Below are 11,976 nucleotides of genomic sequence, written 5' to 3'. Positions count from 1 at the left end.
AGGAGTATTTGTAACCTATTTTAATAATAAAGACGTTCTGCCTAAATACTCAGTATTTGCGCTTTCTTACTAGCCTCTCTTTGAACTATAATGTGAGGGTTCACAAAACCTGGAATGTAACTGGATGAGTATAAATGTTTTAGTTGTGTTTCCCAAATGTCGAATGCAGACTTCGTGGTCATATGCTTACTAATATTTTCAGAGTACTCCTTTGCACGCTAAAACAAAGATTTTGTGGTCAGGTTCATAATTAGTGAAGGAATCCGGGGCTCCACTCGGCTTCAAAATCCAAAAGGGTCATGCCTATGAATCTGCTTCTGAATAAGAAAAACAATCTTACAAACGCTGCATAACAATTTCACCCGTTACCTATTGCGTGGAGTGCTCAAACCTGCATGCCGAAAACGGCGCTACGCAACACAACCGGTCGCAGTTATATTCGCTTCACACAATTGAAGCAGTTCTTTTGTAGAATGGAAGCTGCTCAAAGGAAGTGACTGAGGCTTCTCTGAAGATTTATGTCTAGCGGCTTCCTCGCGAGGCAAAAAAAAACTCAGTATAAAAAAACATTAAAGGTTCCCTGTACAATCCCATGTGGCGCCCTAATCGTGAATAGCAATCGCTATGGCTTCCGTGAAACTGTATAAACGCTTAATAATTCATTTGTTGGCCTTTAACCCTTCTATACAGGCACGGGGGGCCCCCGATAGATGTAAGTACAAATGTCAGGGATAACGGCCGCACCTCTGTGATTTTTACCGTCATCCACAGGGTGGTTACCAAACTAGCTGGGTTTGTTTGCTCTACTTGTTCTTTGTAAAGAGACATCAAGGGATTAACTCAAACAAGTCGGTCAAGCGAAGTGAAATTCACCATTTTTCTATGTAAATAGAGATTTCCGAATAATTCTCAACGATAAAAAAAGGATCTGAGATGTTGTACTGTTGACATTGATTGAATGCTATGAGCTGTTTTCCTTACCCGTAGTATCCGAAACGGAATCTGCGCTGTATATACTAGCGATGAACTGGAAACGATTATACTTGCCGTCTTTTTGCGTTCACCGTCAGCGGCTACATTATTTAGGAAAGTTTATACGTCTTCTGATATCACATCACTGGCAAATCTCGAGGTGTTTCCAATTTTGTTTGTCGATGACTTCTATTTTCATAGCCTTCATTTAACTCACATATTTCGTGCTTCTCGGCACGTCAACATGAACTCTGAAAATATCTTCCACACTTTGCACCTACGTCAGCCTTTCGCAGCTTCTAAATTTGACGAAACGTGTCACACAGCATCCATTATCTGTTTTAAATGTTTAGATGTGTAATTGATGTCACCATCCTATGTATTCACAGCTCTTACGTACTTACCTGGCCTCATTATTTATTGCAGCCTGCATTTCTCAATAATACACGACCGGATACCATTCGGAAAGCACTTCGAGCCATCAGAGATTTTTCCAAAGCATGTTACATGGCGAAGTTTCTTTATAAAGAAGAATACTGTACCTTTACATTGCTTCAGTTACATTCCCCACGTTGATTATAGTAACCGCGCCGTCGGTGTTTACCCAATCGATATTGGTGTTTACCAAATACTGCGACATTATCGACATATCACAAAACTGAACCGAAATACCTAGTTTAAAGAAAGGGTACAAAATGAATACGTTTTGTAGCATACCAACCACTAGTTGCAAATAGTTCTAAAGCACTTACAAACCAATTACTTGAAACCAACTGTCACTAATATCCCCTAGTGGACACCACGCCTTTTGTATTGTTATTTTCTGCACCACCTATTAGGTCTACATGTCTAGGAATACAGAATTAACGAATTACTCCGGAAATAAAAGAAAAGATCACGTCGCAGTGTTATGTTTATTTTTGCACTCTACATTCAGAGATTCTGAATTATCGTCCCTTAAAGGGACACTGAAGTGAATTTGTCAAGCTCCCGTTTTTGCTTGCACTGTGTAGACTGGCTCAAATTATCCCACTTTTTAAATGCAATGCACTTCTTAAGCGACCCTGAACCTGCGTCCACCGGCGATGTCCGCATAACATACCCACGTGGGGGATTGGCCAGTTAGGTGCGAATGCACTTCTTAAGCGACCCTGAACCTGCGTCCACCGGAGATGTCCGCAGAGCATACCCACGTGGGCGATTGGCCAGGAATCTCCTCGTCTTCCTTGGCAACGGGGGGAGATGGGCGCGCGCTGCCTGGCCGCTGACATGGCACATACCCACGTGGGGGATTGGCCAGGAATCGGGCGTGAGAAGGGCTAATGCACCCGCTTAAAGGAGTACTGACACGAAATTTCAAAGCTGAGATCCGCTCTAGCAATCAAGTACAACGACAACACAAATAGGTGTCTGTGAATGGCACATACTCACGTGGGGGATTGGCCAGGAATCGGGCGTGAGAAGGGCTAATGCACCCGCTTAAAGGAGTACTGACACGAAATTTCAAAGCTGAGATACGCTCTAGCAATCAAGTACAACGACAACACAAATAGGTGTCTGTGAATTAATGCATCTTTCTTTCTTTGTAGTTGTGTGTGTGTGTGTGATCTCTCTTTCGCGAACATTACCGAACCGCGCAAATTCAACTCGTGCATTCGCACTTTCACATTCTTCCCCTCGGGGAAATGCGGGGAATTTCATCGTTTCTTCGGTTGACAAATCGGCAATTATTTTACAAAGCGCGAAAGAAGAAAAACTACCATGCGTGGTTTGCGGCGGCCGCACCAACTAAGCTGTGACGTTGCGAGGAGGGGGCACCGTGATTGGACGATGCCCAAGGTTAGCAATCAAACAAGTTTTGGTTTCGGTTTTGGTTCTGTAAAACAACATGTTTGACATCCGATGGCGTCGTTGGATGGGTATTCTTAATATCCCAGTAATCATAGTACCGCGCTTCTGCCATGTTTTCGGCTGTAAAATGCATAAAATAAGTCTCTCAGGACGGCTTGGAATCGTAGCATTCACTAGCCGAGGCCTACGCAGTGCATGAACGCCCACCGCGTCCCCGCAGACGCACAAATGCATGCGCTTTTCCCCCATATTTGGAGCTTGCCTCACTCATGCCTGTATCGTAAAAAGCGTGTTCGCACCAGGCCAAGGGTCTGTTGAATCTGGCCTGTGCCCACTGCCCGCAAGCAGTCAGTGCTATGGAAACAGCACGCCAACGAGAACTCGCTAGCGCGCCAGTGCCAGGCTGCGCGAGTTCTGCGGACTAGTTCGTGTAGCAGTGAACGTTGCGGCCCAAAAAAAGGTGAACTCAGTATAGAAAACATCGGCGAAAAACGAGAAAGTTACCTTATCAAAAAAAAAACTTGTGCCCGCGGGGATTCGAACTTGTACGGGCAAAACAGTTCTGATGATATACCTAGCGCTCCAGACCACACGGCCACGGGCGAAAAATTTTTTTTTTTCAAACACAATTTTTTATTTACAAGGATATACATATATACATAATGCACTGGCACGCTCGATGCGGTGACCAATGCTGGTACGCGTACATACTGTGGCCACAGGGACTCCAATCACCTTTAGGCCTGCCTTCACTTGAGCCGCAGAGTAATCAACGTAGTGGGACTGCGGTGGCAACACCGAACAAACAAGCAGAAAAATATGACATACTGAGACAGTGTAATATCAGAGTACATCAACTGGGAATCGTGTGAAGGTAACATGTTCACATATGAGTGGAAACTCTGGGCAAGGATGTACAAAGCCTGTTCAGAGGGGAAAAGCGTCTCTACAAAGTACTGGGGAGGCAAGATCACAGCCGTTGCCAGCGCTGCATCTCTTTTTCTTTAAAGCGCTGCAGTGCTTGGCATCCTTTTTGCAGTGAGTAGCAGAGCTCCGTGTCAGAATCTGATGCCCCCAACACGCTCACTGTCCATTCAGCCTTTGCCGTGAAGTGCCGCCAGGTAGGCCTGGGGTTCCTGGCGCACTCCACTGCATCCACTCGAGCCCTCCACAGCGAGTGGAGCCCCAGGACAAGCACGCAGTCCCGAAGCGCCTTGCTCTCTGTGGGCGAACTGAGGTGCCGGAGGCCTGACCACGACAGGTCCCATCGCTCGGTGTACGCGGTCTGCAGCTCGTCTCAGAAGACGGCCGCGGCGTTAAAATCTGTGAGGACGTGTTCTGCCGTCTCGCGTTTGCCACAGAAGAGACAACACGCGCCGCCATAGAAAAAGAAACCCTTATCCTCCAGACGTGCCTTTGCGGGCAGCACCCCCATGTGGAGGCGGAAGAAAAAGTCCTTTGAGGCGGTGGGCACAGGAAGTCGTCTTACTCGCTTCAAGACATCGTTGGGTATTGGGGGTTGTCGGTACAGAGGGGGCGGTAGGACCTTCTCCACGAGGTCCCAGTACAGTTTTCTGGGTTTTGTTTTGAGCAGATAATCCCAAGAGAAATGCTGCTCGAGCAGGGCTAAGGCTAGCGCGATTTCTTTGTAGAACCTCGTTCCGCGCGTGTCAAAACAGAGTGATGCTGTCGTGGCAAGCCACGGGGCCAAATGTCTGGTGCCCAGGCACTGCGTGGCTGCCACTAGGAACGGATCGCGTAGACCCAGAAAGTACAAGAACCGTTGGATAGTGAGTTTGAGCTCCGCGTTGACGAGCCCAAGCCCACCCTTTTCTAGGCTCCAGAAGAGGTTTGAGCGGCGCATGGGCTCGAATGTGGACCGCCAGAGAAACACCGCCCAGGACCGGTGCAGCCTATTCAGGGTGTCTGCGTCGATGGAAGTTATGCGGGCCCCGTACAGCAAAGCGTCGCATGTGCGCTTGCGCAGCGCTTGTGTGAAGCGACCTTGACTTGGAGCTAGATACGGTGTACAAACTAACGAAGTAAAGAAAGGCACATTCTTCCATTCACAAACGTGTTGTGGCTTAGTTTCAACTGATCGAGCGAATAGCCATGACCCGACGGCGGCCGGCGGACTAAACGTTGGGCCGACTGACTCGGTTGCGGAAGGTCGGCGAGCCGTGCAGTAGCGCAGCCAATTGCCAGCTCCTCTCCTGCTGACGTCACACGAAAACGCCAAAGAAAATGGGCGAGAGTGCAGAGAGGAGGACAGCATTTTCGAATGGATTTTTCTACTAAATAAATTCGCGTAAACGCGCTCAGAGTGGTCGAAACAGGGCCTAAGGACTCCGGACTACAATTTGCACTCGTAATCCCGTATTGTTTACAAATCACTTCAGTGTCCCTTTAACCACTAGCATGCGTGAGGGTTGCGCGGGCTGGAGGCAACGGCAATAACCGTGCAACAAACAATAACCCACATAAAACTTTAATACACAATGAAGTTCTAAGCTTCTGAACAAATGTTTGAAAGCACACAAAATGTTCAACTGAAGCATCAATGACGCCAATAAAAATACCTCAACATTAAAAGCATTGCGGGAAATTATCTACAGCCGTCAAGAACACCAGAAATATATCAAAACACTGCTTAGTATAGGTCAATAAACGTTTTGACAAATACACAACGTGTCATCATTACCTTGGCTTATTTTTTTTAAATAATAAAACACAAAGCTGAATACAGGAACCAGTGTCACATTTCCGTACACTTTCCGTATTGTTCCTTCGCGGAACAGTAATACAAAGGACACGCACACGCAGGGAGTACAGTTTACCTCGTTTTCAGGACTACATGTATCAATGCCTGATTTATCCGATTGAATGATGGAATATGCAATGTTTCATTAGAACATTATTAAGAAGGGAAAGAACATAACACACGTGAACGTCTTACAGTAATTCGTGAGAATCCGTGATACCCCGAAGTATGCTCTTTCTTCTAAGCAGAGGAACCCCCTGGATTAACGACTTGAAACAAATGATCGCAATAGTCATCATGACATTGTCAGACTACTCAGGGCCACTGTAGAACAAAGGCGCCTCCAAGTGACCTCCAACCACTCCTGTCCTGCGCTTCCCGAGTCCACTGTTTGCCTCGCATTTTCTTCATTCATCCCACCATCTGATTAACGCCCTTACCCTTTCCTAGACGCATCTTTTGGTATCTGCTCTGTTACCATTATCGTCCACCGGCTGTCGGCTCGTCTCACTATATTGCCAGCACAAGTACATTTTCCTTTTCGGTTATTTTATTACGATGCCTTCTACTGGGTTTTGTTCTCTGATCAAGGTAACTAGTTTCCTCTCCTTGAGCGTTACAACTAACATTGTTTGTTCCACAGCCCGTTGAGCCAAACTCAGCTTGCGTTCAGTTTTTTTGTAAGCGCCAGTGATGTTTCGTACTCGCAAGAAAAATTCCCAGTTCTAGGTTCAAACGCCAACATTTTTAGCAAATTTTCACCGCAGGTTTCTCACGTATTTTCAGCAAATATCCCGCCATTCTCTTTTTCCAACCAATAGGTCCCCACGTGGATTCCTGTTCGGTTTTGGGCGTTGGCCACTTGTACTTATGTCTACTTTGCGTAGCCTTCCGGGCGCAGACGCCGTTCCAGAATCGTAGTTCCCGCGGGCAATAAATTTCGCTTCATCTACTGCTCCTGAGCATTTGGCTGTACATTACTTATTTTGAGCCAAACATCATGGTTGTTATTTTTCGTTTTAAAGCTCTAAGTTAAAACTTCCCCTATGATGAACAAGGAGACATTGTTGGGTAATTAGGGTTATTTTAGCTTATATCGGGAATACTGCCGCCATCGCTTGTTAACAGCACGCGCCATTAGGCGCACCCAAAATACTTTTTTGTATATTGCACAGAACTACATGCAAACAGGCTCCAGCCCTTCAACCTCCGCCGCTTCGCGCTTTACTAGCTCTTTCTCATGGAGTGCTCTTTTTCTTCTCCCTCCTAATTAATGAACCGGACTGCAAGCCGTCTTGGATGCTTTCGGATTGCACAAACACGACTTCGGATATATGAACACAAATCCTACGAAACGCTTGGAGAACTTGAAAAAATGCAATAAATGATGCGAGGTTTGGTGTACTTAGGCTATTTTTAATTTTTAGTCTGGTGACTCCGAAAATTCCCTTCATTTAATAAACATTCCCGTTTTCCTTTTTGGCCACAATTACAGCCGAAAAGTCTCCGAGAAAGGTAAAATTCCCCTTCCGGAACGTCACTTGTAAGCGGCAAGTTTCGGCACCGTATTTCAGCACCGGGAATCAGCACTGGTTGTCAATTTCTCTTTTCAGTGAAAGAGGGGCTTGCATTTTATTCTTTGAGCGTTCTGGCGGAGTGTTCCTCCAATCCATCCATATTTTTGCCGGATTTCGTTCACTAGGTTGGGTTTGGCACTAACTACCTGTCCTAGGTAGTTATATTCTGTTGCTATTATAGTTATATAGTTATATTCTCTCTTTATTCTCTTGCTAGTTAAATTCTCTTGGTATGCCACCACCTTGGGTGGCATACTCCTAGTCCGCGTATCCGCCACGGAAGTCGGCTAGCGCGCAATGAATGCCTTGCCGTTTCTGTTTTGTTCAACATTTCCCCTTCCTTCAGCGAATATTCATGTAGAGTCCGGCGAGAGGAAGGAGGTGTTTTTGCTTTTGAAGTTGCTTCAGGTCGTGGGTAGAGTCCCGCATGCGCCGGCTAGACCCCGACAAGCTTCCACATCCCACTTCGGGCTAATTCTCCTCCCTTGTAGTATATACCTTGTAAATATACCTGTACACAAACTGTACCTAGTTTGTATGTCGGACTCTGCCTCGTCGCTCACGGCGACACAAGACACCGCGATGCATTCCTGGATACGCAGAAATCCTGAACCTTACTGACACAGTCGGCCGAACAGGAATAAGCGCTAGCCCGAGTCAACCTATACGAGGACAACGAGAATGAGCAGAGCACCGTTCAAGGAGCGAGTCGTGACCGCCTTTTCCAGGGGAGCACATCTACAGCTCGAGCCTGCAGTTCGAGCTCACCAAGTCAGCCTCCAAATCTCACCAAGCAGTGTCAGGAGAAACCAAAGGAAAGCGTCACGATCGTCACCAGCTCAACGGTGGTGCGTCGCGAGCGCTGTTTAGCAGCTAGAACCTGTGCACCCGGCCCCAAGCAGTGGGAAAGTAAGTCCCCTTCCCCTTTTCACCCCCGCGCGACTACTGCTGCCCGAAAGGAGTATTGTTGATTGTTCGTTTTCTGCGCTACGTCAGCTAAACCTAGAGCGATGTTCTGTTTAGACCTCTGTAAAGTGGAGTGGGAGGGAAAACTTCAACCTGCTAGCCAGAGGTTGAAGTCGCAAGGGCGCGTTTGGAAGCCAATCAGAGGAATGTTGCGTTGGAGTGTCACGTAGGTTCGCGCCAACGGGGCTCGTCCGAGGATGTTTCCCGCAAAGCCAAGACATCTCCATTCGTCGTCGTCCGCTCCGTGTCGGAACTGCTTGCCACATGTGCCCTACTAATTTTGCTGGTTAGTTCCGAACTTCCGGCGAGAGCTTGCGACCACGACTCGAAGGCCATTGAGCAGAGACACCCCGCGGTGATATGGGTGGCGCAGCAGTTGAGTGCGAATAGGGGCCGGGTAGATTCGTAGAGCTGGCGGTAGAGGCAAGGACGCTGGCAGGGACGTGCGAGCCCGTCATGCCTCCTGTATTACCCGCCCCCAGTATTGAATTGGTCACACCGGCCGCGGGTGTACCACAAGAGGGCACCGGCAACTACGTGTCGAATGCATGTGAGTTCGTTAACACAATGAGGCGTGCTGCTGATGAACCGCCGGTCGAGGGCGAGTTTGATACGCTCGTATCGCTGGTATCACGGGAGCGACTGTCACCGTCGGTGGCACCGCGTAACGCCCCTATTCCCACGACCACGTGGCCGTGTCACCGAAACCGTCAGGGGCCTCCAAGCCCGAGAGGCTGTGCTAAGACGGTGCTTTCGTCTGGAACAATGCGCTGGTCGGAGGTGACGCTCGGCTGGTCACGTTGACGGTAAATGCAGCTCCCACAATCTTGGCGAGAAAGAAGAGTTCGCAGCAGCCCCGGTTGTGTCGGACAGAATGCCGCCGTGGAAGAAACACCGGCTGATCAATGTGGGCCAGGGCAACGCACCCAGCCTCATGGTAAACGTAGCACTGTCGCGTAGAGGCCCGCGTAAACATGCCCCGACAAATCCGCACGCGACAAAGCGAGGAGACGAATTTCAGCCGGGCGTAGAGCGTTTCTTCTCATGGACGCAAACGCAACAGCCAATTTTTGGGGGACATCGAAAAACTTCAAAGCTCACAAATAGACGGGGACAAAGAGGAGGGACACACACAAGCACGTGTGTGTGTCCCTCCTCTTCATCCCCGTCTATTTGTTCACTTTTCAGTTTTTCGATATCATGCACCAACTAGCCCAACTTGCGGTATTGCTTCAGTTTATTGGGGGACAGCCCCTTTGGGCATTTCGGTGTTTGCTCAAATCGGAGCTTTGGCTCTTCGGCACCTAGGGCTCCAGAAACCTTGACTACTGACCTCTTCACCACCTCACTCCGTCAGTGGGAAGCTAAACGCGCTCATCTTAATTGCTATTCACGGCGTTCGTTGTCAAAGGGGTTCCCGCGGCGGGGTTGAGAGTGGGAGACAGTCCCATGGTGCTCTGCTGGGCCGCGCTACAACAGGACTGCACATCACCCATTTACAATTTGGTGCGGTACAACGAACTATTGAGCACCGACGGGTGCGATTGGGGGGATCTGTTTTAGATGCGACGCTCAGAGCATCTCTTGTCGGCGGCCCTGTCTTTCCTGAGTGCGTCCGTTGTTGTCCGCGTGCGTTCGTTGTTGTCCGAAGCCACTCTCCCCCTCTCCTCTCCAATAGCGAACACTCTCTCGCGAGGGGCATTATATTGGATTGGATTGGATTGACTTGGCTTGAATTTGGATTGGATTGGATTAAAGTGGATTGTGTTGGATTGTGTTGCGTCATAGCCGCGGCACTCTCTCCGCGGTCTCCTCTCCTTCGGGCGCGCTGCGCATGTAACCGGTGTGCCGCTCTCCGGCGGCCTTTCGGTCGACAGTTGCTCTCCGTTTGCTCTTGAAGCCCCCTCAGCGTCGCATCACACCAGGGTTCGCGCGAGGGGAGGTGGGCGTAATTTATTGTACACTTTTTGCGCGTGTGTGCGTATCAGTGCCTGACGGATGTAGTGTAATCGAACATTTATTGCCTGGATGCTCATGGTGTACAAGGCGATGAGCTCATGCTTTTCCGTGGTGTCCACAACTTCTGCTTTGTGTATGTGGATGTGTTTTCTTGGCTTCTTTTTCCGCGAGATGTGCGCGTTACGTCAGCCTGCGGGGCGCAATGTTATCTTTTTTGTGTGTGTTCCTCGAAGTTGTCGGTCACACAGTTCAAACGTTTGTTTCTTGTCATTTCATTTATTCTAGCGTGATTAAATGTATCCTGTGTGGCAGGTGTAAGGTTCGAGCGCGGAGGTCTTCGTACCTCAGCTACCCCACCCCCCCTGGCCTTCCACGCCGCACATCCGGGGCGCGCCACGGGCAATTAAGCCACCTGTGAGTAGAATGCGCGCGGGAATCAGCAGAGCGGCGCACGGACAAACCACTCTGGTGTGGGTGCTGTGGGGATAGAGCATAGACATCGCCGCACAGCCTGCACCCCCAGTGACACCGGTTGGGGGAAATGATCCTCCAAAATGGACCGCTGGCAATTTGGATGACGGATGCAAGGGGGGCCGCGGAAGTGCTCTAGACAGCGCCCGGACGGGGACAAAAGGATGCAAGTGCTTTCACCACCTTGGGTGGCATACTCCCCGTCCGTGTATACGTCACATAACTCGGCTAGCGTGTCTTGCCGTTTCTTGTTTTCGTCAACTTTTCCTTTTTCCTCAACAAAGATATTTATGTCGAGCCCGGCGAGAGGAAAGGGGCATTTTTGCTTTCGAACTTACTGCAGGACGTGGGTAGAGTACCGCCTGCGCCGACTAGACCCCCGCAAGCTTCTAAGCCCCGCTTCAGGCTACTTCTGCTGCCTTGTAAATATTCATGTTTATAAGCTGTACATACTTTGGATATCAGACTGCCTCGTCCCTCAAGGCGACAAGAGACACCGAAGTGCAATCCTGGATCCGGAGAAGTCCTCAAATTTATTAACCCATAACGCGAATTTTCGTACCTTAAATTTCTCCCCAAGCGCTTGATTAACTATTTCACTTACCTAAATATTTTGCTGCTTTTATTGGTACAACTGAGCGTAAACAGTATGTAACTTCTTATGATAAACGTCACAATAACGTTCCGTGCTCGAAATTGCACTGTGCTGGCAAAAGAGCAGTATCATCAGATAACTGTAATATTTTACAGAGACAATAAAAATATTTCCAGAACAGCTGATCTTTTTTTTTCGTGACCCTTCTCTATTAAATATGTAACGCCAGTCAAAAGAGAAATCAGCTCATAATTGCAACTACAGCCCTCCTTCCCTTTCAGGTGCAGTGGCCTAAGAAGTGATAGTGTCATTTCCTTTTATTATACCCGTCTTTAGCATCCCGTTAATTATAGCCTAGATAAAACATCGCCATTCTTTAAAATTCCCAAAACCCCCCTCGAACTTATACCAGCACGTCAACATGTTTGTATATTGGTATTTGGTTAATAATATACGCCATATTTTTGTCAATCATTTAAACAAGATGACTGGGAGCATGTATGTCGACTAATTATTTATCCAAAGATCGTGCATTTATAGCCCCGCAAATGACTCGAATATTTTTGAGGAAATGTTATTTCATTGCGGGTACCCTGCACAAGACAGAGACCGCTTTGAGCACCCCACTTTTTGTGATAAATCTGCTTGTAGTACACGCGAGGACATCGATCAGGGAGATACTATTTCTCGACAACACCGTAAAAAATCGCATATTTTAACGAACAAGGCTTACGTATAGAAACGTAAACTGCTCCCGTTACTGAGAAAACGTAGGGAGTGTTCATATAAAAACGTAAAGAGTTTCTGTATTTTAGAAAACGAAC

The sequence above is a fragment of the Haemaphysalis longicornis genome, unplaced genomic scaffold, assembly GCF_048455015.1.
Source record: "Haemaphysalis longicornis isolate Haplotype H1 unplaced genomic scaffold, Haemaphysalis longicornis Haplotype H1 scaffold_19, whole genome shotgun sequence".
NCBI classification, from domain to species: domain Eukaryota; kingdom Metazoa; phylum Arthropoda; class Arachnida; order Ixodida; family Ixodidae; genus Haemaphysalis; species Haemaphysalis longicornis.
This window is presented reverse-complemented; position numbering follows the sequence as displayed.